At 37.8% G+C, this 27,068-nt stretch overlaps 1 long non-coding RNA gene across 2 annotated transcripts; it reads left to right on the plus strand.

Moving 5' to 3' along the window:
- Positions 1 to 771: 771 nt before the first annotated feature.
- On the plus strand, positions 772 to 26,865 carry LOC107206307. 2 transcript variants are annotated; one of them, XR_001522373.1, is made up of 5 exons: positions 772 to 863; positions 13,556 to 13,645; positions 20,718 to 20,793; positions 26,315 to 26,494; positions 26,599 to 26,865. It is a non-coding gene; the product is annotated as an uncharacterized LOC107206307 (long non-coding RNA). The 2 variants fall into 2 exon arrangements; XR_001522374.1 differs by lacking the exon at positions 13,556 to 13,645.
- The last annotated feature ends 203 nt before the right edge of the window (positions 26,866 to 27,068 follow it).

Here is a 27,068-nt window from a genome sequence, read left to right on the forward strand (position 1 = left end):
TTAAAGAATGCAGAAAGCAAGCAAGACCCAAATCTGGTATACATGGGATGGGTTTGTTTGTTTGCTGGTTTGTTTTCAGATTTATTTTTTAAAAGGTCAAGAATGTTCAGCAGCATTGCTTTCCAAACATGATACAGAATGACCAGCATGGTCCTTCAAATCACTGTATTTTATCTTGGGGTAACAAACTACACAAGCAAGGCAGGCAAAATAAGCTTGAACGATAGCACTGGTAATTTATCAGGAGCAATTTAAATTTCAACTAATCCAGGTTAATTTAACACAGAAATGCTGTGAGACTAAGAAGCATGGTGAGATGTGCAATCATTGTATCCTAGAGACAAACATTTACTAAAAGGATTTTTTCTTGCAAGTTCCTAACAAAATTTTGCTCAGATCAAGATAATCCATTTCTTTGTCTCTAGAAGCTACTGAAATAAAACATGATTCTCAGTGCCACTCAATTTTGATAAATTGGCATTGATGATGGTTTATGAAATTACAGTGCCAGCAGGTATGGCTTGAAGGATATCAAGGAGAGAAAAACAAACCAGAAGAGTGAGTGGCACCACTAGCAATCTGCACCCACGTGCATGGTCATGTTTGGATCACCATTCTGATTCTCAGTGCACGACACATTAAAGCAGATAGATTCAAAACAAGATTTGGCAGCAAATTCCAAATTCTTAAAATCCTTTTGCAAGGACTGTGCTTCCTCATTGCTGTTTTACTGTCTGGTCAAAGGGCATTCCTTCTTGCTGAGGGCTTTGCAGCAAAAGGGTGGAACCAAGCTTGGGAAGAGACAGAGATGTTGAGAAGCTGTGCCAAGTCCATGGTGAATCTTTCCCTCTTGTATTGTTCAGGTAGGCCGACTCTGAATGAAACCTTGCTGTAGAACATGCCTAAACTTGAGTGGCACCATTAGATTTAAAGACTGACACCTCAAAGAGATGAATAGAATACATTAAACTGACTGTCTCAGATAAGCTGCATCATTATCATATCACATGATTGTGTCCTGTAAAGGGTGGCATATTCCCCGGGAAAGCAGCAGCAATTGCTTCTTTTTTAGTGTGTCTTGTATGCCTTGCTAAGGCACTTTTCAGAGAGCTGGGTGATGGCTGTTTCTTGTGTGGATTATAGAAATAAATAGCAGGCTGCAGATGAAAGCCTGCTCTTCCTACAGTGCTCAGGAAAAGTGTCATTTCTAGCTTGTGAATAATGTGACTTGCCTGAATTATATCTTTCAGCACAGTTGTGCAAATAATCTTGGTCTGGAGGGGAAAAAACAACTACACACACTTTTGGTGGTTTTTTTGTTTTTGGTGGGTTTTTTGTTTGATTTTTTGTTTTGTTTTTTGCTTGTGTTTTTGTTGGTTTTTTTTTCTTTCAAAGGAAAGAGAAAGTTTAGAATGTAATATCCCTTCCCATCCATTTTCAAAGTCTCATCTTACTGTATTGGTCAGGGACAAATCCTGTGTTCTAAGAACTTGCAGAATACTTGCTGTTTGGTTTTTACACTGTGAACATCACATAAGATTAAATGGCAAGGAAAATTCCACATTTCTTCCAGGTAGATTGGCACTAATGTTAATTAAAAAATGAAGGCTTTTAAAACCCAGAAGATTGATTGTCTCAGGTTTAGTAGAGGAAAGTGCCACTGTAATAAACAGCTATTTGACATAGGCCATGTGAAGTGGATATTTTATTGCCAGGGAGCAGGAGGGCACTCACACCTTTGGAATACAGACATTATGCTTTACTAGGAAGCTGTGCTGAGCCACATCCTTCCAGAAACTCTTGATGACCTACTAATTGATCCCAAATACAATTTTGGAACTAGATTGTAGCAATAACCATTCCTTGCTGTACACATATTCCTGATATAAAGAAAATCAATCGAGCTTTTAAGAAAGGTCAGGATTAATCCATTCCAGCTATGGTTTGGAGGCACAATTCAGGTCCAACAAAGAGGAAGAACCTCTCTATCAACATCAAGGATTTCTTGCTGAAACCCTCTGTACTCCCTACCCTGCCCTGCCCTTAAGAGGACTTATATTACTGCATCCTGCAAGACATTCACTGAGATCAAATGAAGCTTTTTAAGCTGCTGAAAGTGAGTATCCCTCTCTGAGGAAAGGGAGGATTCGCTGCACACATGGAGTTTGGTACCATCATGTTCAGAGAGTGAGGAACTGCCACAATCACGCATTTCTCTTCAAGACTTCCACAGAAATCCAGCCAGGAAATTTACTAAAGGCTTATTCTTTAGACACAAACAAATGCCTACTAATATCCACCGTGTTGAAGGGAAAGTCACTGATCTGCAGGATCATCAGGACCCAGTTCTTCTTTCCTGGTAAGATTCAATGGGTGATGATGTTGCTTCCTCATTGAATCAAAAATCTAAATTCAACAGTAAGTTCGATGTTTATACATAAAGTAGACAGCCTTAACTTACATTTTTTTGACTTTCAGTGTGGTTATAGACCATAGTTTGTATAGTTGAGAGCCAGGTGGCACAGTCTTATCTCTCCAAGTGGAGGCTGCACCTCTATGGTCTGTAGATAATGTACCACATCATCTTGAGCAGTTCAGAAATACCATGGCCAGCTACTGAAATCTAAGAAAATGTGATTCCAATGAAAAACTAAGATATTTATACTGTGGTGGTTCTGTGGATTGGTTTTTGTTTTTTTTTTTACTTCCCAGTGAAAATTCAACCTTATATTCAATGCCTTCCTAAAACTCAGGACAACATGATCAAATTTATCAATTACCACTTTTGCTACTAGGATTTCTTATATTACTTATCTTAAAAACTCTGAACAATAAAGTCATAAAGCTGAAATGGTAAAAGGCAGAAAGAATCAAGTTATACAGATCCAAACAGACAAGAAAAATAAATACTATTATTTAAGTTAACAAAAGGATGACTGATTTGGGTTCTTCACAGCTTTGTGAAGAACATCAGGAAAGATACAGATTTCTACTTTTAGATCATCCAATGAGACATCAATAATGGATGTGATATAATTCGTGTCTGTAGTACCTTTGAGCTAATTAGTAAAACTCATCATTACATTGAATATTTAATACAAAAAGAATGGTAAGCAAAGAAAATGCAATATAATCTACAACAAATATTACACCTGCCTGCTTGATCACTGAAGATAAAAAAAAATAATGAAGTATATAACCGTACATCCCAAACTAAAAAATTTAAAGTGTTTTATGAGGAAAGTTAAACAGCAAAGTACAGACATTTAACTATAGAATAAAAGTGGCAGAAGAAGAGTAGACTTGAGAAAACACGAGAATGCAATTCCACAGATGGAGCAAAGACAGATAAAGAGGAGAATCTTCATTGCCTAGAGAAGGCCTCCTAAATACCCAACTAAACTGAGGTGCTTTAATAATTTATCCACTGAAGAATTATTTCCTGAGCAGCAGAAACTGTATATTTTAAACTGAGTTCTAGCACCCTACAAACAAGACCAACATGTAGAGTCCCAACCATTGTTTTCACCGTGGGATCAGCATTCTCAGCAGCAGAATTCCCACTAGATACGAAGTAAATTCTCATTTGGGGCTCTCAAAAAGCTCCTTCCAAGGATTCTACAGAACAATTAAAACTATTGCACTAATGAGTTAGACTACTAAAATGTGCCCCCCTTTCCTCCCTGCCCAGTTTCTCCTGTCCCATCCTTGGAGTGCACTGGACCTCATGGCTGGAAGTTGTGACAGGGCAGGGCAGGCTCCCTCCTCCAGGGTTAATGATCCTCCTGGCACCTCATCCTGCTCTGCAGGTGGCTGCAAAGAGGCACAGCCCCCTGTAGGCAGCAGCTCCAGCTCTTCTGGACATGTGCATGTTTATAGTGCTGCAGCTGGAGGGAAAGTGGCAGCTGCTGCTGGGTGACAGCTCTGCAGCCTGGAAACAATGCCAGGCTCTGAGAGGCTGCACAAGTACTGCAGTGAAACCGAGCTGGGTGGGCACTTCCCAAATGTCTGGGACATGATTGACCTCTCTCAGAGCTTCTCCAGCTCTTCCTGCTTACACAAAGCAAGAAGTAAAGAGCTGATGTGATCCTTGGTGCAGCTGAAAAACAACCAAGTGGGGTGTAACTTAAGAGAACTATGATCAGTCACAAGAAACATTCACAGAGAAAGAATCTTCAGTGTATTAACAACAGATGAACTCCCCTGGCTAGGTTTCCACACTAAATATCTATATTTGTTTATTGCCATTTGTTGCTACTCCACTTTGTATTTCACATCTACTGCTTGTGTTGTACTGGAGTTGGATTTCCATGCTCCAGGGCTGTAAGTGCTTTTGCCATTGTTAAAAGGTGGCAGTACTCAAGCTCAGGGTTTCCCCTGAACACACAAGTCAATCTCACAGCTAAAAATCCTCAGAAGCTGCATGAAAATGGATTTCTCTTCCTAAAAATATATTTTTATATGTGTGTGTGTGTAATTTAAGAGTGTATTTGAATGATAGTCCATAGGAAATTACAGGAATGCCTCATAACTGCCAGTGCTGTGAAAGTCCTCTTTTAAAATATAAGAAACCTTAGAATGAAATGCTTGGAGTGGTAAGGTTCTGTATTCTGTGTGCTAAGGTTCCACACTCTGCTGTGTTACTCTAAGCTCTATTTCTACTCTTGACCATTCCTCCCCACCATAAGTTGAGAAATGTTTCCTGAATAAGCTGTCATTGAAACAGATACTTCTTGGCAGAAATTTCTATGACTAGGCACTTTCTAATGAAAAAAAGTCAATAAAAAATTCTCAGTAAGTTTCATACAAATAATCATTGAAATTAGACAAGAAGTAAATGGACTTGGCATGTTAAATCAGCATTGTTTCCAAGCACAAAGCATGGAAAACAGGAGCTCCTAGAGTGGTTTTAAAGTGAAAGTGTAATTGAATTGCATATATATTAATCCAAACAGTATTTTTCTTGCTTTTAATCCACTGGAACTGGCAATTTATATGCACAAGCAGTTCTGCCCAAGTAACCAACCTTAAAATGCCTTTGTATTTAAATAGAGTGACATCTGACATTTCTGTGTCCCTGTCTTATCAGACCTCTGTTTACCCTCTGGAAAGTGCCAGCATAGGGGAAGAATAAGGTAAAGTGAAAATTTGCCTGCTGGTTCGAGGACAGCTGGAATTCTGATTTACTGTGAAAGTTCAGGATGTCCCAATTAAATCAGGACACTTGAGAGATATGAAGACTTAAATGTCCCCCAAAAGCTTTGTTCTAATGTGATTAAGCTGGCTGGTTTTGCTAATGATAGACACATTCCAAATTGCAGAAAAATGGTAAGTAGGAATAATGGGGTTTTGCTCCTGTGTACTCATAAGAATATGCCCCAGAAAAGGTTTCTCTTCCCTGATTCCATTTTCTATTGAATGCCAATTCTTCTTAATTTCTGGAACATGTAATATAATCCTCCTTGACACACATGATGTCCTTAGCTCTTAGGAACATCATGGTCTTTTATTTTTACCCCTACACTCCTTGCTATCTTTGCTTCTTTGAACTTTGCTTAGTGATTTTTAGATTGCAAAGCCTTTATGAAACTTTATGACTTCTTCACGTGAGCAGCGCTGTTTATACAGTGAGTACTAACTGACCACAAGGTGTGAAGGTAATGTACTGCACTATGCAGTGTAATGCTGCACAAATGTGCAGTGCCGATGGAGTTTTGGACAGGTAAAATAACATTAAGCCCTAAATATCTGAATAGAATAGGAGTTGCTCTCAGCTGGAATTTTTGGTGAACTGTAAGAAAATATAACTTTATTGCTTAACTTCCACAAAGACAAATATTCTCCAAGAATTGAAAGGGCAAATAAAGGAAAATATGTGTTCTGCATTGCAGAAACAGCCTAAAAAGGAATGAAAAATAGAAAGAAAGTCCACTTACAAGCTCATAATTTTTAAATTTCTATAATTGTCTAATGTTATTTAAACACCACACACACACATTTTAAGCCAGTGATAAGTTACCATTTGTTATGAAATGTCTTTCTTTAGCATGATTGTGTCCTTCTATCCCCACCATGACAGATTGTATTTAATTGAACAGTTGCTGGTTTAGAACTGTCATTAAAAATGCATATATTCAAATAGTCTTAGTACAGCGTATTGCCCTTTCAGTTCATTTTCTCCTTTTATGTAGCAGTAAATATCCCTTTCTGTTCTGGTTCTAATTTATTTAGAAATAATATGCTTCTTACTAAGTGCAAAGCATTTTTTTAAAGGATCAGCTAAGCTGGTTAAGTTGCTTGCTAATATATTTTTTATTGACCTAGGGTCTCTCAGTCCTTCTACCATTAAACTCCAGGGTCTTTGTTGACAGGATACACTTAGAGGAAAAACTTGGATCTACTTCTCACTTTTTTCCAAGATGGTTTTAAAAGGAAATTCATGCTATAAAAATAATTCTGGCCTTACATGAGAGAGAAATCTTGAACTTTAACCAGCCAAGACAGATCCTGACTGTAGGTAAATGGAGGAGATACATCTACCTCACTGGAGTTTTGCCAGAAAGAAAGAACTAGGGTGCTTAAGCCATATCCACACACACATATCCTTTAATCCATGTCCACACTGTGACTGGCTGAAGAAAATGGTTTTGGCTGCCCTCTGGGTTTATACAGTCTGAGTTGCCCTTTAAACACAACTACACAGAAAGTCAGAGAGCAAGCTGGTCATACAGATGTTTCCAGCAACATCCACACTTCCCTACCAACCTGGGATGAAACCAGCAGGAATAATGACTATTAAACATTATTGCCTACTCTGCAGCACTCTCTAGTTAAACATTTTTAATCTCTTCTTTCATTCCTCTTTTATTTGTTGGAAGGATGGATCTAGGTACACGAGAAGCTAAAATTAGAATAGCTAATTCTATAAAATCTAATAACTGTGAAATATCATCATGCAGGAAGAAACAGGCAAGACCTGTGGCTGCTGTGAGCTGAAAAGCTTCATTAGCATAGATGGAGCTGTGAGAAGTCTTGACATACTGAGGATCTGGCCCATGTTTACTGTTGATAAAGTTCCACAATGCCTGTGACTTTAATCTGACATGTGTGGAGGTTGCCCTGAAAGTTTCATAGACTATGAAAGAAAGGTATAGTTATCACCAGTGACAAATCTAATGCTTGAAGAACTCTGATGTTGCTCATTCTTCAACTGTCTAAATGAGGTTCTACCTTTTTTTTTTTTTTGAGATTTTTGCAGTAATGCAGTTATGTATAGAGAAAATGAAATTAACACTTCATTACTATTCATCGTATGGCACTGGAGACAAACTTGAGAGAATATACATTATTTACCATCAGCAACCCAACATTCTTTGAAATTAATTAAAACCAGTAAAATAAAAAGGTATCATTAAGAATTCATCCAAGACATAATCTAGAAAAATAGTTGGATTTCACATAATAGTACATTAATTAGGGAAACCTAAAACCCATCAGAATTAAGATGAAGATTAGAAGCAAAACCAGAGGAGTTAGAGTCAAGAAAAATTTCTGCAGACTAGAATTTCTCAAAACTCTTGAGTTTTGAGTGGGAACAGAGTACTTAGAAAGATCCATGATCACTGATAAAATTTGCATGAGAAAGATGTATTTTTGTAAACATAGTTCATTTTATTGACATGGACAAATTCTAGGATGATTTTTCAGAAAAATATAAAACAGTTACAGCCAACTCTCTGTCAAGCCAAGCTTTTATGTGCCTGCAGAGACATATGGTGGAAAGAGAACATATATAGGCAGAGACCACCATCTCAGTGTCAAAACTGTTAAAGTCTTTGTCAAAAGGATCACATCACATATGTGTACTCACGAAATATTAAATAGAAGTGCAAGTGTGTGTTTCTCTGTTGGCAAGCAGATGTATAACGTGTGTCTTTATTTAGATTTTACATGGGTACATAATGAGACATACACATCTTAAACTGATGCAGAAACTTTTTTAATCAATGAGAATTAGAAACCCATTTATAATCTGTTGTGCTCACAGTCGAAGCAAGTGGAAGATCATCAGTGCTGCCATGACACTAATGACAGAAGAAAAACACAAAAAAAAGAAGGAAGAAGCAACTCAAAGGCCCAGGCCTGAAAACACAACTGGAGTGTAACAACAGACCCACTGAGGTTTCCAGTGACCAGTTAAGCAGCTGTAATGACATGCTAGCTTGGGCTCTCTAAGTATAATTTTTGGTCAAGGACAGATTATCGTAAAAATGGCAATAAAAGACAATTTTAGATTCCTTTGCAATGAGCCTTCACAAAAGCAATATTAGCAATATGTGCTATATAAGCATATTTTGTACAAAGCCAATTAACCTCTTTATTTGAAAACAAGAGCTTCGTTATTGTTGAATGCAGCAGCTAATCCTTTGCAGGAGATAACTTTCAGCAAGCATGAGTGGAATGAGTTGTACTTGCTGTGCCCCATGTTCTTCCACAATTGAAAGATTAAATATTTAATTTGCTAAATACTGGTATCTACGAAGGTTATGAAACTTTTGGTATAGGAAATGTTGAGGCGTCATCTGAGGACATGATAAATGTTTGCACTAAGTCCATCGTCCCATTTATTTCTTTTCTTGACTGGGTCAGCCCTACAGGTAAAAACACATCATTTTTTGGTCAGCAAGTTTCAGCTTTTGTTCAGTCAAAACAGTTTATAATCAGCTTCAAATTAGCATCATGATTGTATGGCTAACAAAAATACTGCTAAGACCAGTTTTCTTTGTTTTTTATTTAAAAATGTAGCAAAGTTGCATTGATAGGTGGCAGAACCATTATTTCAACCAGTTAAGATTAATGTATTTCTCTGAGATGCTTAATACAGCATAATACATATCACAGGGACAAATGCCTAATCACAGTTCTGTCTTTATAATTAGGACCACAGAGATTGGTGCAATAGTAATTCCTGATTCATGGCAAGACTGATGAAACAAATTAAGAATAAATAGTAGAATGAATTAGGAACAAAGAGTATGATGATGTGGCCAGAAAAACCTTTCAAAATTAAATTCCTATTATAAGAAGATTGTAAAACAGGTTATGAGGAGGCAAAACAGGGCAGCAGATCCTTCATTCTAGAGATTAAGCTTAACTTAAGATCTGTTTTCTGGCAAAACCTCATTTGCAACATTTTATTCCAAAAGCAGCACCAATTTTTGGTCTCTACACAAGAGCAGAAAGACACTGAGGAAGGCTTAACCTTTTGTTCTGCCCCAACCAGACAGCACTATTAAACTGTGGCCTCAACAAGGGACAGGAAATTAGAAGAATCTATTATCTTTCTCTACTCAAAGAACAGAAAGCTTCTTATTACAGGTAATACATTTAATTTTGAAAACAGATCTATTTTCCTTACATGTAATTGAGTTCTGTTACAGAACACAAAACAAGGAGGGCTCCCTGTCATCTGCAATGGAAAGAGGTCGATATCGAAGGACAGAGACTCGAGTTCCCTTTTATTTTCAAGGGCATAAGTTCCTTTATGAAAGGTTTCCAGAACACAAGAACCTCTCCTTTCTGCATCCATATAGGCTAAATACTATTTTCACTGGATTAAGGTACAAGCTGAACCTAACACATAATTTTCCCTCTTCAAGCTGAAGTTTCAGTGAGCACCAGCTGCAGTCAGGTCTCCCATCTCTTAACTCCTCCTTGACTGGATTTCTCTGCTCTTACTTTGCTGTTGAATGTGGTTCTAGTTTTTCACCTTGTCTAAAGAAGCAGCAGGACTTGCCCTAACCTGTGTGGCTTTCCAGATCCTGAGGAAAAAAAGGCAGGCTGCTGGCATCATGCAGGTTGGTTCTGCTGCAAGAATGGCTGTTGAGGAGGAATGGCTGATTCAGCACTATCTGAAAATCATTTTGGCATGTCGTAGTCCCACTTAGTAGGATGGTACTGGTGAGCTAAAAGAAGAATGGTGATGTTAGAGCATAAATATAGATTTTTTTTCACAAGAGAGGAACCATCCAATTAAAATATAAGTTGCTCATATCAGGGACTATCAGTTTGTACACAACCAATGACCAACATTACTGAAGAACTGGTTTATAAGATGACAAGAGTGAATCAATAATAATAATAATAATAATTACAACAATAATAATAATAACAACAAGAAGAATAAGAAGAATAGAAGAGGTGTTGAAAGTGTTGGAGGTTTTTTAATGGTTGGAAAGAAATATGTAAATTCTACATATATGTCAAGCACACAAGTGCTATGATACACATTAAGCTTCACAACAATATTATATTTGATCATCTTAGACAGAAAAAGAATAAAAATGTCTTTTTTGGAACCTGGGTGTTCAGATGATGGCACAAAATTATGTCTGCTTCAAAGACATAAGCAGATTGTCTAATTTCTCCATCTACATTACTATGTCCTTTATAATTTCTGTATCTCAGCAACCATACATCCTCCAATGGACACAGGACTGTCCATTTATACTCACACTATATCCTGCCACCTGCTGAACGTGACATTCTACTATAGCTTTCTTAGAAACATGAGGTGAATATAGCTCCAGAGGAAACCTTTTCTCTTCCTCTCACTCTCAAAAAAGTGACAGCTTGGGTGGGTGACTTCACTTGGCTGCTTTAGGTATCAGCAAGGTGCTGCTCAAGCTATCTTTATCAGGACCCCTGGGCTCCTCTATCCATAAGGATAACTGGAGTTTTCCTGAGGTGCATCCAAGCATTTAAGTGAGACAGTAGATAGAAAGAATATTTGTCATGAGTTAAAAGCATAGACCTGAAAATCGCCACTGACTTTCTTTTCTTGTTAAAAATTCTCATGTTTATCTTGTGTTATCTCCATTCTGCAGTGGGAAAGCACAGTCTTCTGTAAAACTACCATACACAAAAAGCATACACTGTTGTATATTTTATCTCCTTGTGACTGTAAATCTTAAGAAACTCTAACTGCAGCTGGACATTATATAAATAACAAAACAATTGAACCCTTCCAAAACAGAGAGTGATAATTGGTATCACCTTATACTATTCATAAAAGGAATTTCTGGAGAGGAAGTATCAGGGTCATTTTCTTACACTCTGCTGAAAGAATGCTCACTGTTAAAATTAACTCTTAAAATAAAGTAATATGTATAGCTGCTTTACTAAAAATATGAGAAATAATGGGAACATGTGATCCTGTCTGCAGTTCCTGTCAAAATCACAGTGCAAGACAGTTCTGCAGCAGATAACATTGATTAATGTTCCTATATAGCAATGACACCGTACATTTATGGACAGACTGGTGAACCTTTGCCAAAGCTCACTAAAAGCAGCTGCAAGGCAAGACTGACTTTTAACCTCCCCCATTTAATGCAGGAACTTCTTGGCATTAAAACAGTGCTAGTAGCATACAACCTGCAGGGTTACCATTACAAAAACAGATTTGGCCAGCAGGACATCTCTACTTCCTGAATAAACTCCTGACAGATTACATGAAAGTTAAGTTACACAGGCATATGTGGAAACTGGAGGAAGAAGCAACCAGAAAACATTAATTCTGAGGGTACTCTGAAAAAGACCCACACTTTTTGATGTGACAATTTCCATTTTCATTGGTTAACAAGTATTATTATTTGCTATGAGAAGTAAACACCTGCAGAGTGTTCTCCATTGCTGAAAGCTGTGCCTATGAATCCTTATTCGTGCAGACAAAGTTGTCTCTGAAAAGTGGAGAGGAGCTTTTGCTTTTCTCAAAAATATATTGTGAAGGTGCAAATTGCTTTGTGTAGAATCACGTATGGTTAAAGCCAGAGTGCCAAAAGTAGCTTGTCTGTGAGACAAACAAGGATATTGTAGGAGAACAATGGTATTTTCCCTCTCGTTGAGGACAGGAAAACAGGGAATTCCTTAATAAGGGATGCTGATTAATGAAAGATGTTTTTTACAACTCAGAAGGCTATATTCATGTCAAATTCCATTTTCTGATTTCAGCAATATATTATTAGTGTCATTTTCTGGAACAAATGATGCTGTAAATAATTCCAGCAAGTGCACTTAATATAGATTTGTTTGCTAAGTGCTGGTGTCTCCCGCCAGGGTTAAAGGTAGAATAAAAATGTTGTTTATCCCACGGGGAAAAGAAATGACGAGATTTCTTGCTTCCTCCCTTGTTTCTGTCTGTGAGCCATTGTGATCCCAGGTCAGAAGGTCTATCACATGTTAAAAGAGGGAATTCTTGCACAGAGCCCTTTGTTTCTGCAGGGCAGTATCAGTGGCCCATTGTGCCATTCATTAATGCCCCACCTCTTTGCTTCTTTTTCTGTTTCTTTTAAACAAACCCCTGCCTACTTTTGGAAAAAAGTTCTGTGCTCAGCTGGATTATTTCTGGATTACAGCCTTCTTAATAACCAAAAGTGAGAGTGTTAAAGCAGCTGGAGCTTTTACATGTTAGAGCTAGAGAAAATGAGGAACTTCTGAGAAAAGAGCTGTGTAAGATATATCATTTTTCATCCAAATGAGAGCTCCCAGAATCCTTTAGGCCCCAGTCACACATCCACTCATACCTTTGATACTTCACTCCAGTAAAGCATCCCCAAGGAGCCACCTGTGAGCACCTGTGTGCATGTACCCAGCCTTATTCCATCTGGTGAAAGATGGAGAAAAAAAAAGATGGAGACAGTTTTGCTGTCTCAGCTACTGGCTGTGACAAAAAAAAATCACAAAATCCAAACAGCTGCTAACTGGCTTAACTATGTGAATTACTCTCCTAAAAGATCCAGATGATCTTTATTGGTGCAGAATCAGAATACACACTTTCTTAAAAAAAAAAAACAAACAACAAAACCTTTGTTTTCAAACTGAAAGCTGCTAGCTATTCTTTCAATGAAGGAATGCTCATAAATGGTTCATCTTTATACTGCTTGCAGACAAATGAAATTAATATTGGTTACAGAAAAGTTAGCCCTTCAAATTGCATGTCGAAATCATGACCTGCTTCTTCAAACACATACTGTTGGAGGTCTCAAATCAAAATGTCCAAACTCCTCCCATTTTTGACCAAGAAGAAACTTAGGCTTGGAGTAATGAAATGAGAATGCTAACATGGGTAAAATTTCCTAAAGCTGTTCAAACTTGCAGTCCTGCTAACATGCTTTCAGATCCAAATGTTTCTTCTCTTAAGAATTAAAAAGAAATTGATGAAAACAATGAATCTGCTTCTGAAAACTGTTACTTTTCTCCTGAGAATTGGTCTGAAAAATCACATCTGCAAGTAGAAATAAACAATCACCTTTCAGACAGTGACTCTGGTAGAATCCTCCCTGTCAAGAGGCCCATTTTCATCAAAATCATTTTACCCTTATTGGGTAACCCCCACACAGAAACTGTAAATGTATTTTTTACATGAAATATTTGTATGAACATTTGAATAACTTTAACTTGAAAAGTCAGCTTGATTACATGTAAATTATCATGAAACACAAAAAATTGCACCTAGATCTCTGCCTCTGATTTATCTACCCATCTGTTTTAATTTCAGATGATTAGTCTTGAGAGCACTAGAACACCTGAAACATGCAAGATTAATCAGTCCTGCGATGGAGTTATTTAAATGCTTTACCGTGAGGATGTGAGTTGTGTTGATGACTTCACTGGATCTATTCACTGGCTTGGAACTTAGTCAGTTTGAATAAACAAACTGCAGAGCTTTCATTTCTCTTCCTAGCTTTCCCATAGACCAGATGGATTCATTGTCTTCTTTTCCTTCTAATACTTTATTTAATTTTTCTCTTTTATACCACTTGATTTTCTCCATGTATAAGTATTTCCCTTCTTAGGAGAAGTTTTTGCACCCTATAAAAAATTCTCACAGAGAACTTTGACCATCTTAGATAGATTTTTAGTGCACAGTGGGGATCTCTGATATAACCTGTGCTCATCAATACTATTTTTACATAAATATGTTCAACAACAACATCCATAACAATTTTCACAGACTATCAGCTGTGTTAAACATTCTGATATATCTAGGTCAAGAAGGTGGTTTTCTTAAAGTCAGCCTAAGAATGTGTACTTTCCTTTTCACTCTAATGAGGAATTCAGCAGTATACAAACGAGCTTAGAAAAAAACGTAGAGAAGGTGTTTATCAGAAATTAAATAGGTATGGATTGAAAGAATCTGACTGTTTTTCCACTTTTCAGCTGAAAGGAACTTACATGCATCTTTATCAAGAAGTATCTTTTCCCCAGTGTCACCACAGGAGAATGTCTTTTCTCAAGGAAGAGCTACAAGTACAGACCTATGGTTAGAATGGCTATTGACACAGAATTAAGGGCATTACCATGACTTGGAATCATTCCTACTCTTCCATTATCAGTAGGATTTAACTTCTGAGACTTTTTTCACCCTAAACTGATGGCACTGCTGTTCAAAATAGACTTTCTGTACAACTTACAGCTGGAAACTGCAAATGGCACTGTTTGGCTGGCACATAAACCTCAAGCAATTGTTTTCAGTTTGATTCATACTGGGTGTGCCTTATTTCTCCCTTAAAGAAACTAAAAATGCCTATTTTCAAAAGGAAAGGAGTTGTGAATAATCCACCTTTTATATAAGCATTGCTAGTAAGCAGAGCAGAATAAAGATGCATTCATTTCACTAACAATTATGAAAAGATCATATCAGACAATGACCTTTAGAAATGCTTCAGTGACCACTGTGTCAAGCTGTAAGTTCTAAGTGGGAATTCGTCAGATAAGCTTTGACTTCACTTTCACTTATATGCCTAATTTTGCCTCATTCATGTTAACATGATTTTTACTGATTACTTTTAAAAGGAGAGAACAGAGCCTGATGTGGAATAGGCTAAAATAAATTAATAGACAGCTATATGTGCAGTGGAGAACTGGATTTAGCTGTGCATTTTCACCTCCTGGTTTCTTGATTTTCCAAGGACATCCTTTAGCATTTGATGTTGGTGCCAATTAGAGAGAAGGTGGAGGTAGAATTTACGGCACTGCCATCGACAAAACTCTTGCTGAAGTAAATGGGAAAGACGTGCATGAATTTGGCTGAGTATCAGTAAGGTAGAAAAGAGCCAACTGACTGATTCTTTTCAGTTTGTAGATGGACTAATAATCTCAAAAAAGAAGTGGGAGAGAAATGTCTCTTTGTTATGGCTTAAAAATAAAGTTCGTATATGAACTTCTTATAACAACAGTCCACATAAGATTTAACAATACAAATCTGAAACATTCTCCTGCCATTCAAGGTCATGTTAACCTTCTTGAAGAAGAAGCCAAGAACTCCTTAAGTTAATCATCCTCTACATTGAAGCTGGTGCTTATTTGATTCTGAGGTTTTGCTCAAGACAGAACAAGCATGTGAAAAATTGGTGAAATGCAAGATTTCATTTACACAAGGTCAAAGTGACCCAGATTTCAAGTGAGGTCCAAAGTATTATTGGTCCTTCACACAAGAAAAGTTCTGTGCACAGCTCATTTAATATTTAAGAGGTTTGCATAAGAGTATGTAAAAGAGCATTTTCTTCTTGCTCTGCCAAGAAAGGTCAAATAACTGTTAATACTAGATAAACCTCGTGTGAGTTCTAGTCCCCAGAGTAACTTGGATTAAGCCTAGTATTCTCAATACACAACAGTTTATTTAAGCAGGAAATCTATAGGAAGGGGCTACATCTGCCACAGATCTGAGTTGTGCAGCTCTGTGGGCTCTGGTTGTGCCTGCTGAGGATTTGGGCCCACAAATTGCTAAGACAACAGACAATTTATATTGACTATGAGACTGGTAAAAAGCTTGAGCATTCCACTTTGGCTGTGATGTAGCTCAAAAATACAGCCAATTTTATCAAAAAGAAGTCCCATTTTGAGTTGAATGACCTTATGACAATATAAATCTATGTTGTTGTGGTGTTAATATCTCACCGACTCAGACCTAAACAACCAGCATTTGTATTGGTGAAAAAGTTACTGGCTTGAAAATTAATGATTAATTTTATATTAAGTTTGGGAGAATGAGAACAGTGAAGTCAACAGCTCTAGCAAACAGCATGGCTTCCATATCACATTTAATTACACATGAGTTCTTTAATATTATTATTTTTTTAAAAAGCATATTAAACCTCTCATAAATATTTTAGCAGCTACATAATGGACCGAGTTGTTATTTGCTGTAGGGTTTTTTTTTTCCTTCATCTTTTTTCTCTGTCCTATCTGTTGACACGTCAATAGGCAGTTCAGGGACACAGACACTGGAGACACGTGGCCAGTATGAGATGAGCAGCATAACTGGTAACTGTGACAGGCAGAATCAGATTTGAGGTGATCTTTCTGTAGAGTGTTGCACTACATTGAAGCAGTTACTCACTTCTAGCGAGCAACTTCTAAGTGTTTGTCAGCTACTACAATTGAAAGTGGAACACAAAAGTTGTGACAAGTGGTGATATTTTTCCTTTAAGTATTTCCATAAATTAGAGAGACAGAGTTGAGAAATCTTTAATGTAGAGGTCTTCTGGTATATATTGTTTATCTGCTGCCTTTCCTTGTGCTGGAGGTCAGAAAGTTTGAAATTCCAGCTCCTCAGAGGAAGGGCTGTATCATGTCTTGAGGACAGAATCCTCACTGGGGAGGCAATGGGTCGCTGCCCCATTTCTGCCACACAAGAACCCAACTCTTCCCACCTGTTAATGCAAGGGCAGAAGAGACTCTGCTGCAGCACATTCCCAAACTCACATCAGTGTGGCAAGGCCAGAAGCAGCCCTTGTACTTCTGGGAGACTACAGGATCAGCAGTGATACCTGTCTCTTCATCTGCTCAGTCATGTCATGGGCTTTCACTCACTGTAGCCTGCAGACAGGCCAGGAATTCTGCATCATTTGTCTGTAAATCCAGGGCTTGTCTTGCAACCACAAGCCATTGCATTATTTATAAAATACAGACTGCTCTCTGCTTCTTAAATACAACCCGTCCTAGCCTGAACATCTCTTTAAATTGAATATTGTCTTATGCACTTTGATTGTGTGTGGAAATATACTGCTTCAAGGTAAAAGGAGAGGAGTTGAATTATTATCCTGAAGGCTGTTTGTACACTTCCATGATCCACCCACTCATCTTACCTTGAGGAGGATGTGAATTGCTTGGGCTGGTCAAGAACAGAGCACAGCAGTCAAGTGGTGACTGACAAGGTTGCCCCTCCTAAGTGCTGGCTCTGAGCTCTGATCTCTGAGCACTATTGATACTCAGCAGTGAAGCAGAACTGCTGACGTTCCTGCTGGGCTCCACACAGAAACCTGAACATCACCACTGCATTCACAAATTGGAGCCAGAGTTCAAGGAAGAAAATTTAAAGCAGGAATTTTCATCTTAAATGAAAGATGTTTTCGCTCTGGCTTCTATTCAGTACCATACTCAAACTTTAACCTAACTTTAAACATTGCACCTAACTTTAAACTTTAAAACCCTATTGTGTACTGGAAGGCTAGAAGTTGGCTGTGTGATTGAACTTAGATTGCTGAACTTAGGCCTATATCAAGAGAGAAACCTCTAAAGCACTTCTCTTTATTAAAAGTATATTTCTACCGAGAGCTGATATGTTCCAGATATGGCAGCAGACCACATTTCTTAACAGTTACCTCATGGTCTCAACCGTCCGAATGGCATTGTAAACCATTGGTCATCAAACCAGATTTAAAGTGTGTGCATATAGAAAACTCCATTACAAAGAGAACTGTCACAACTGGCCTGGCCATTCTTACTTTATTACAGAAGAAAACCAAATATGTATGCATGTGTACCTACATATCTGTATGCATTTCATTTTTAAAAAACCAAGGGAAAATCCCTGGCCCTTAGAAAATAATTACCTTCCCATGTATTTCAGCAGGGCAAGATTTCTCATATTTCTCATCAGCAGTATGATCTCTTACCTGATTTCCCTCTGAATGTGGTTTAAACTTTACCCAGTTCTTTTTTTTCCCCCTACTGCTTGTTTTATAAACATGAAAACATAATTAATTAACTGTGATTATAAGAAGAAAAACTTCACATTTATACAGGCATGGGTTTCCACCTTCATCGACTGGAAATGTGTCTTTATAAGTTTTAGAACTACAGTAGAGTATTAGCTATAAATAACTTTTTTCATGAAGCCTCTGAGGTACACTTGAAACTTAAAGTAATAATAAATAATATACAAAAATAAATTTTAAATTAGGTGTGCTTAAGAAAAGAAGAAATAAAGAGAAGGGAAATATGCTAAAGGTGAATAAAAGTGAGTGTTATAAATATTGCTTCTCTTAGAACTTGCTTGTGAGAGTAATAACATTGCACAGAACAAGGCACAGATGGGCACGTGGTGGGCACATCTCTGTAAGGATTCTCACCACTGCCATATGCTGCTGCTGCTGATAGAAAAGAGGGAAAATCAGAGATGGAGGAACCACAGACTGTAATTTAATGCAATGATTTAAAAGAAACTGGTTGGGATAGATTCTTAGCCACCGAGCTCACATGCTATAGAGACCTTTGTGTAAATTTTCCTGCTTTTCTGCTGAATACTTTTCCCAACAACATGAGGTGTTTGTGGAGTAGGAGTGGGTGGTTGAGCCAAGTTCATTGGAAATGGGGTAATAAAGAAAAAATATTATACCTGGGTAGGTACAATGGAAGAGGAAATCAGCCCTGGAAGGATTTTCCTGTAAAGGGGATACTGTCAAAGGGTTAACCACCACTGGAAACTCATCCTTTATCTCTAGTCCTGGTTTTCAAAGGCAAAGTACCATCTTATGTAGGACACCTATGTATGTCATCTGTGTGGCATGGAGGTGGATATATGGAAATAATGCTGAAAAGCCCTAGACAGGCAAATCCTTAGACCTTTTGAAAGCTCTAGTTTAGACGTGGGCAGACCTTTGCTGCCTCAACCCTCTGAAGTCAGATTCTGACTCCAGGGTGGACAAATCACCACTGCCAGCTGCTAAATTAATTGAATCAAAACTTGAGGGAGAGGGACCCACGCTTTGCCCATTCTTCATACATGAAAGTTTGGGAAACGAGGTAGGGGGAGGAAGGGGAAGGCTTCCTGATCTCCCAACTAGACCACTCTGTGAACACTCTCAAACAACACACCTTCAAATCCTTGTCTAGACATGGCCTTATGCAAGTGAGAGATAAGAATCAGCCCCTGAATGGGTGTTCTGTTATATAACCACCCATGAGGCATGGAGAGTTAAACATTTGCAGTAGTTTGTAACATTCCGAAAGCATTACATTTTCAGCAAAGTGGATTATCTTGTCTCATTTTTCTCTGATGAGCAATCAACTTCGATCTTGACACATGAATTTATTATGCTTGGGTTAGACAAACTGAGTCTTAATAAGCTGCAGTTAAAAACCACACTTTGTGTTTGTGGAGAGAAAACTCAGCTCTTAGGTTGCCTGACAGGGGTATGAAAACAAAATCAGGCTTCTCTACCCTTGTCCAGCTCAGGTTGGATGTCTATATACCAAAGATGTGATTTTTTTTTTTTATAGGTTTTGCTAGATATTTGATTGCTTTGTTGGAACAGTTCCACAGTAGCTGACTGAGCTGACCTCCAGATGTATCTCCTCCAGGGCATTATGTTCTGTTTCGCATTATCAGCTGCATGCTCCAAAGGTTAGGTTGTGAGAGCTTGGGTGGGGCTTTTAACTCCTTCTTCCATCCCAGCAATCCTGATGTGCCTGTTCTCCCATGGTTAATTCTACCCAACAGGAGAAGAAACACAGTACAGACTCAGCTTGATTTAATAATTGCAGTCATGATTTATGTGCAATGGTGTCACTTCACCGAGCATCGATTTGATAGATAACGGAAAGCATGTGCCTGGCTTATTGGGGAAGTTTATTTGACACTACAGATTCCTGAAGGAATGTGCAGAAACTCCTAAATATATGGAACAAACTCACCAGGTGTAAATCAGGTGTCTGAATTGACAAGAGCAGTAATGGGTAAGGCAGTAATTAGTATGCATAACTATTTCAAGGTGAGTAAAGTAATACAGTTCCAGCACCCAGAGTGTCATTGATTTACGCCAGCTGAGGATATGGCCCGTAGAACTGACAAGAAATGACTATGCCTACTAATTACTGTAGCTGCTAGTGTATTTCAGCTGGTACTAACTGGTTTTATGTCACTGGAAAATTACAGAAGTGCAGATCAGACACCAACATGTTTATGCAGTTTTTTCGGTTAAATGTCCAGAAAAGTGAGGTTGCATTTTGTGTGGTGAGTGTTCTTGTTAACATTAAACCTTGCTTGACACACTGATCAGACTTCTCACTAGCTTGGGCATCCTCGTTCCAGTTTGCACTGTCTTCTTCCCAGATTGAGGCAGGATGAAAAGCTGATTTTTTGGTTAGCCTTCTGGCATAGTGTGGTGATGCATTTAGGGTGCTTTTGACGCTTTTACAATTTCAGGTGGTCACTCAGAAAGAAGCAGCTGGTGAGTACAGAAAACTTCCATACTTGGAATTTGCTGTGGTTTGTAAGTAGCAAGAGCTGAAAACGTGTGGGAAGTGCTTTAGACTCAATGGGCTCACACAGTTTCTAATTTATGTAGAGGGTATTGAGGGTTATACTGCATGCCATATTTTGTCCTGTCAGATTTATGTCTCGGATCACTTCAGTCACAGGTATGTCTTTCCAGGGATTCAAATCATCACTGAAGGTAAAAGCCCTCACAGACATGAGGACACCAAAGTCCTTCAGAGCATGGCCATAGGGTGAGTGAGCATTCTTTCCCAGCTTCTGTTTTGTTCAATTCAAGGCCTGTGATGTTTTGAAATGCAGGAGTGGGTTTTTTTATTCCTAGATCAAGTTTCTTTAGAATGTCATTGGTAACTGTTGGCATAATTGCCAGTGGGACTTGACCATACAAGAATATTTAGAAGGATTTTTAAGACTGAGGTGTCTGCCCTGGCTTTACTCTGCTACCACTAACACAATAACAGTGAAACTCCCTGGAAATGTTCAGCTCTAAGTAAGATATTTTTCATATATCGGTGTGCTCAGAATATACAATATTGTGGGAAATAACTAAACCTTTGTTGCTACTTCCCTGTGAGGAAGTTTTCTTTGTAGTTTTGGACTTGAAGACAAACAAGCGAGCCCAGGACTGTTCATGTTCACAGAGTAACTTTTATTTATACAGTCAGTAACTCTGGAAAACAGATGGCTACAGAAATAATGGGGACAACTCCTTCACCTCCCATTCCCAGTTCAGCTCTGGTGGATAAAACCACATTAACTCTAAAGCTCAGTGTAGTTCTTGTGGTAAGAATTAGACAGGAAAATTACCCTTAAAGAAGTAGAGTTATAAATCTAACAATTTCTATTCTCAAGCCTAAAATTCCTGTCCACAAGGTAACAACAGGAAAAAAAGGGAAAAAAAAACAAACACCTCTGCACGTTCTTGTGACCTGTGATAGAAAAATATAAATGAAGAGATGAGCTAACAAGGTTGTGATATTTTCTTGCTTTCACAGTCTAAACCAAAACCTAATATTAATTGTCACAAGTATCTCTGTGCTAATATTGCCTTTCCTTTCAATTGACAGGCTCCATTGTGTTATAATGTTAATCCATTTTGACAGTACAGACAGGATATCTTCATAAAAAACAGATCTTAACGAGACTTTCTGTTGACCTTTACCACATAGCTAATTTTTTTTCATAATTTACCTTGATTATCCTCACTTCAGCTATGAAGAGCCACTTTAGCAAAAAATTCAACTAAAACAAAAGTGGCCAATGAAAGTTATCTCAGATTCAAGAGGCATCTTGATCAGATATTTTGAATTTTAAAATACTAAGTTCATTGCAGTTTACTTGTCTTGGTATTATTCAATATTGTTGTGCATGCTTTTACTAACACAACTGCTAATAATAATCATTATGAAAGGAAAAAAAAGTATTATTTGGTATGAAGCCAGAATGCTTTTTTTTATGCATTTTTCTTTCTCTCTTGGAGTTGTTTAACCACAGGGTTGGCTCTGGAAACATTTAAGTACCTAAACTTTAAATAACAGATCTTTTTGCTATTGCAGTCTTCCATTAGGTCTCTTACATTTTCTGTATTCATACATAGAAAATAAATATATTAAGCCTGATTCCTTGTTGTCTACTCATAGTGAGTAGTCATTTTGCCCGTGCAAGAAAAACACAACATGAAAGGAAAAAAAAAATCTGATTGGTAGCACAATGGATTTGTTTTGAACTTACCACAATAATTACACAAGGTGGTGAGTGATGAAGAATCTAGCTCATTATTGCTAAGAAACAGCTATCTTTTAGCTAGCACTCCATATCACAGATATAAAGGCCCTGCTTTATTACAGTGATTATTATTAGTCTAGTTGCCAATCCAAAGATCATATTTGATTGTCCCATGTAAGGCAGAATACTAATCTATTTCCCTTCTTCATTCTTCCTCTATGCTTGTATAGACAGGTACATTAATCTATTCTGCCAGGAGCGATCTTTTTATCTGTGCAGAACTAAAATGATTCTTCCCTCTTATCAGCATCTTCCTATATGCAGAAGATAAACCAAAAATGTTTCCTCACCCCACGTTTTTGTCAGTTCTCTGCTTGAAGAGATGCTTGGTGATCAGATCATTTTTAATTGCATACTGAGCAACAAATATCTGACATTTGCATTTGAGTGACTAAGAACTAAATTTTGTTGACAATATTAATATGCTCTTCTTTTAATGTCTATCAATTTTTAGGAGTTTAATCAGATGAACACTTTGCTGAGGACTCACAGGAATACCTCATTCTGACTATACTCAGTGTTTGTCATTCACCAGATAACACCAAGCTAAATGCCTTCACCCGAAAGATCCTGCATGTATCGCATCCCAGTGTACCCTGGGATGGAAAACAGCAGTGCAAATAGACCCAGTTCTTAGCAAAGAGGTTTCAAAAGACGGGATGATCCAACCAAACAGCTTGCTGGCAAGAAAAAAGGGCAGTCCCACTCATCCCCTTCTCTTTCCTCAGGCACTGCTCTTATCTCCTGTAAAACAGGCTAAGCACAGTGAAATGGCCAAATGAATCATCTTCTGGAGGCCTAGTGACTTCATGGGAGGAATTTCACCCTCATCCCTTTGGAAGGCAGGATCAAGCCTGCAGGGCCACTCTGAAGTAATTTATCTGTGGAAGGAAGAATCTAAACTTACATGATCCTCAGCCTGGCTGGAGGGACAGGTTTTCGAGCAAGATTTTCATGAAATTGGAAGCAGTCTAAAATTTTCATTTGACAGTGTTTGGCTGTTTAATTGATTTTTTGAGAGTTACCTAGGGCTCTAACTAAAAGAGAGAGAAATGAATGAAGAGGATCTTATCTGCTTGTCTGCCCATGAGTCGTCTGAGGAAAAGATGCGAGGTGTGACCCAAGTGCATTTTTGGGTGACGTGTTAAAGCAAAGTTCTGACCACCTTGCTCATTAAAAATCCCACTGCAGTAATTATATTTGTAGTGTGTGCTAACTCTGCTGGCCTGGCCAGATGCCAAGCCTAAAAATTATATTTTCCCATCTTTGTTTCAATAGTGTAGTGGACACTACAGTCTGCATTTCCTCTCCAAAACAGCTCTCTTATTCTAAACTGCTAAATCCTTCCTGTGTTTCACCACAAAGTTTCAGCACTGTCACAGATTAAACAATCATTATATGGTTTCTGTATCAACTTGTAAAGCAAGGGAGTATTTCATAAGATGAAAGGTAGTATAAAAATGTAAACTACTAATAACTTTGAGCTGGCTCACTGCAATACAAAATTTGGCCAGTGGCAAAAAGTAGTCAGCTGAGGGAGAGTTGAGTGGCTCCATTAACCATTGATATGCAACATTTCTCCCAGCATGTTCAGTGTAACAAATGCATAAGTTTGACCTAGAAATCAGATCTTTATGTATATCATGGTACTGGCTTGGCTTTCTTTTTGGCTTGGCTTGGCTGAATCTGAGGTCGGATTCTCATCAGATTTATTATGCTGCAAGCCGTTACAAGTTCTGCTTGAGAGACACTTGTGTTAAGAACGAGAAAGTGTTAGTACTTGGGCTTTTTGTACGTGCTTGCTTGCCTGTGTGGGCTTAAAGCAGGAGAGTCATTTCATAAAGGACACAAACAAGCCATCTGTGTTAAAGTTCTCCCCCTGTCTGATGCTAACACTGTGTGTTTAGAGAGAGAACATAAGAGGAGGGCACACCTGTAGCAGTATTTCCCCTGGTAGTATCTCCTCAGATTCTCCCTCTACAGGGCTGTACACAAAGAAACAATACACAGGATTGTGGTGTGAAGAAATGATATACAGATGTAGCTGATGCTGAAAATGCAATTTGCATAATATGGTAATGTATGCATTATAGTTCCAACTACATACATGATCAAAGCATCCATTGTAAATGATAATGCAAATTAATTTTAGGCTCATTATTATTAATTGAACCTGAATAGAAATCAGATTCAGTAAAAATAGAATAAAGAAACAAAGTGAAACTCTTTAGGGAAACAGACATTAACGTGATTATTCTCTTTCACTTAGAGTTGGGCACATGCTCCTTCTGCCTTCTCTGGTACGATTTCAGATAGAAATTCTCCTTTATTCTGCAGGTTTCTCTTTTGATGTTCACGTCACTCTCTCAGCACACTTTCTTAAATGTATTATTAAGGTCTGCATGGTCTAATAGGTTGCCATTACCCTAAGCTTTATTCATTCCTTTTTCAAATTAAATCAAGTTTGGGCTTGAATGATGTTGATAGGGACATTTACGTAAACTAAGTTTGTTACTCCAGTAATGGGGTTGTTTTTTTGAATTAATAGGTCATTTGTTTTTAAAAACAGAACACCAGCTTGTTCCTGATGTTCCTGCCCCTTCTAATAACCCTGTAATGGTGATCTTTTGTCCTGTTGTAATGGTTTCTAGTTTCTGCAGTGCCTGGAGATAAGAGAAGGATAAAACTCTAGGACTTTAACCATTACCCAGTACTGAAGTTCCTGTCCTAGAGTGGGCTTAAAATCATTTAATCATGTCATGTAATTAAATCCTGATTTTTGCCAAATATTTACATATGGTTAGATTACATTTTCTTTCCTAGACCACATTTTCTTTCCTAGACCATACTAAATGTGATGCTCACTGACTACAAAATTATTTAGCATTGATAGCTCTCAACTGTAAGAAGTGTATGGTTAGTTTCCTGAGAATTAAAGCCACCATTAAGGTATGAGCATCTTTTATCACTCTGTGAATATTTGAACTTCATCATAAACATACTTTCAGCATAGGATAATGCAGTGGGCAAAGACTGCATGCAGTTGTAGATGCAAAACAATATTTTTTTTCCAAATTGAGGAAGCTAAAGAGGACAGATAAAGTTTGTGATGTCATTTCTAGGAACTTTCATCTGCCTCTCCTTAGTAAGAACTTAAAAACTTCTTTCTGGCATTTTAAAGGAAATGACATTTTAAGTAATAATTAATCTTATTCTTTTCCTTATTACAGATGTTGTGATTTATTTACAAGAGGCACTGTAAGAAATGTTAGTGAAATAGCATCTTTTCGTTTCGGTTCATACTATATTGATACATATAATTGCCATGACATTGCACACAGCTTATTATCTTTTTATCACAGGATGTATTAATTAAAATCCAATCACTCTCTGAAAATAATTTTGGAAAATGTGTTGAGCAGAGTTGTATTTATATTTCAGTGGCTACCTCTGAAATAGGGCCAATATAAATGTATTATATTTATTTTTATATAGAGAGAGTGTGTGTACATGTATATACATATATGTATATATACTCTGACTCATTATTGCCTACATCACCTACAGAGAGAAAAGGCAGAATAAAAACTGGAAGGCTAAAGGGAGGTGTTTTGTCCCTGTCCCTTTATGGCTACTCACACTTTTACCCTGCTGCATTTCAGATGTTCTCACCCTGTCTCCTTCAAGTGAGATACAAGCAAGGAAAAGCTGAGATACTTTTCCCATTGTCCAACATACAAAAGGTTTTGCTGGGGAAGTCCTGGTTACCAAATGTGTCTGCAGAATGTGCAGACACTAACAGCAGTAGAGCATGCCCAAAAGCTTGGCTTTGTCACCTTTGTTCATGATAAATGACATTTTACTTCATGTGCACTCACTGAAGTCAGCAGGGCTCGAAGCAGAATATGCAGATATTGATTTTGAATCCTGCACCAGAATCTCTCACTCTTCCCAAATTCCACGTTTCAGAAATGCTCGTCACCATTTCAACAGCTCTAAAACTGGATGTTGCAGGTGTCTCACATAGACAGCTGCAATTTTACTGATGCTGTGCAGCACAGGATATCCACTCTCATTACGTTTCAAGACACAGGAAATGCAACTCAGTATCTGAATGCATAAGAAGGAAGGAACCTTTTAAAGTTCAAGGTAAGTGCCATGATTTTTAAGTTGCTGCAGGAGGAGAAGAGAGCATTTAATGGATCCTTTACTTAATTCTGAAACTTGCTTTTCATTTTTAATGTTTCCTACAGGATTCAAGAAGCCTGTTGACAGCAATACACACTGGTATATAAAAATCAATTGCAAACTTTAATACTTACATGTGCTGGCTTCCAAGCCCCCAAAAGCCCCCACTGAGGAGGTTCACAAATGGGAAGTGAAGAATACCAGGCACTTGGATCCTTATTGTGAAGACTGACTGAAGAGAAGCATGCAAAACATAAGGTGCTATACAAAAACCTTTGAATCAGAATGGGTAACTACACAAATAATAAACAAAATAAAAATACGTTGAGAAATACGCATGTGTTCACTGCACTCAAAATTAATCTGTTGCATTGTTTCCTGCGGCCATAATTTGTGTCAGATGTTCAGCAGGATTCAAAATCTGACAAAATATTAATGTGGACAACAGGAAACTCCCAAGGTATAAACCCAGGGTTCCTAAAAATCCTACTGGGGAGGTTATACCTTCCTACATAGTAAGGCATAAGGCAATTCC

Source organism: Parus major, chromosome 1, assembly GCF_001522545.3.
Source record: "Parus major isolate Abel chromosome 1, Parus_major1.1, whole genome shotgun sequence".
In the NCBI taxonomy this organism is placed as follows: Eukaryota; Metazoa; Chordata; class Aves; order Passeriformes; family Paridae; genus Parus; species Parus major.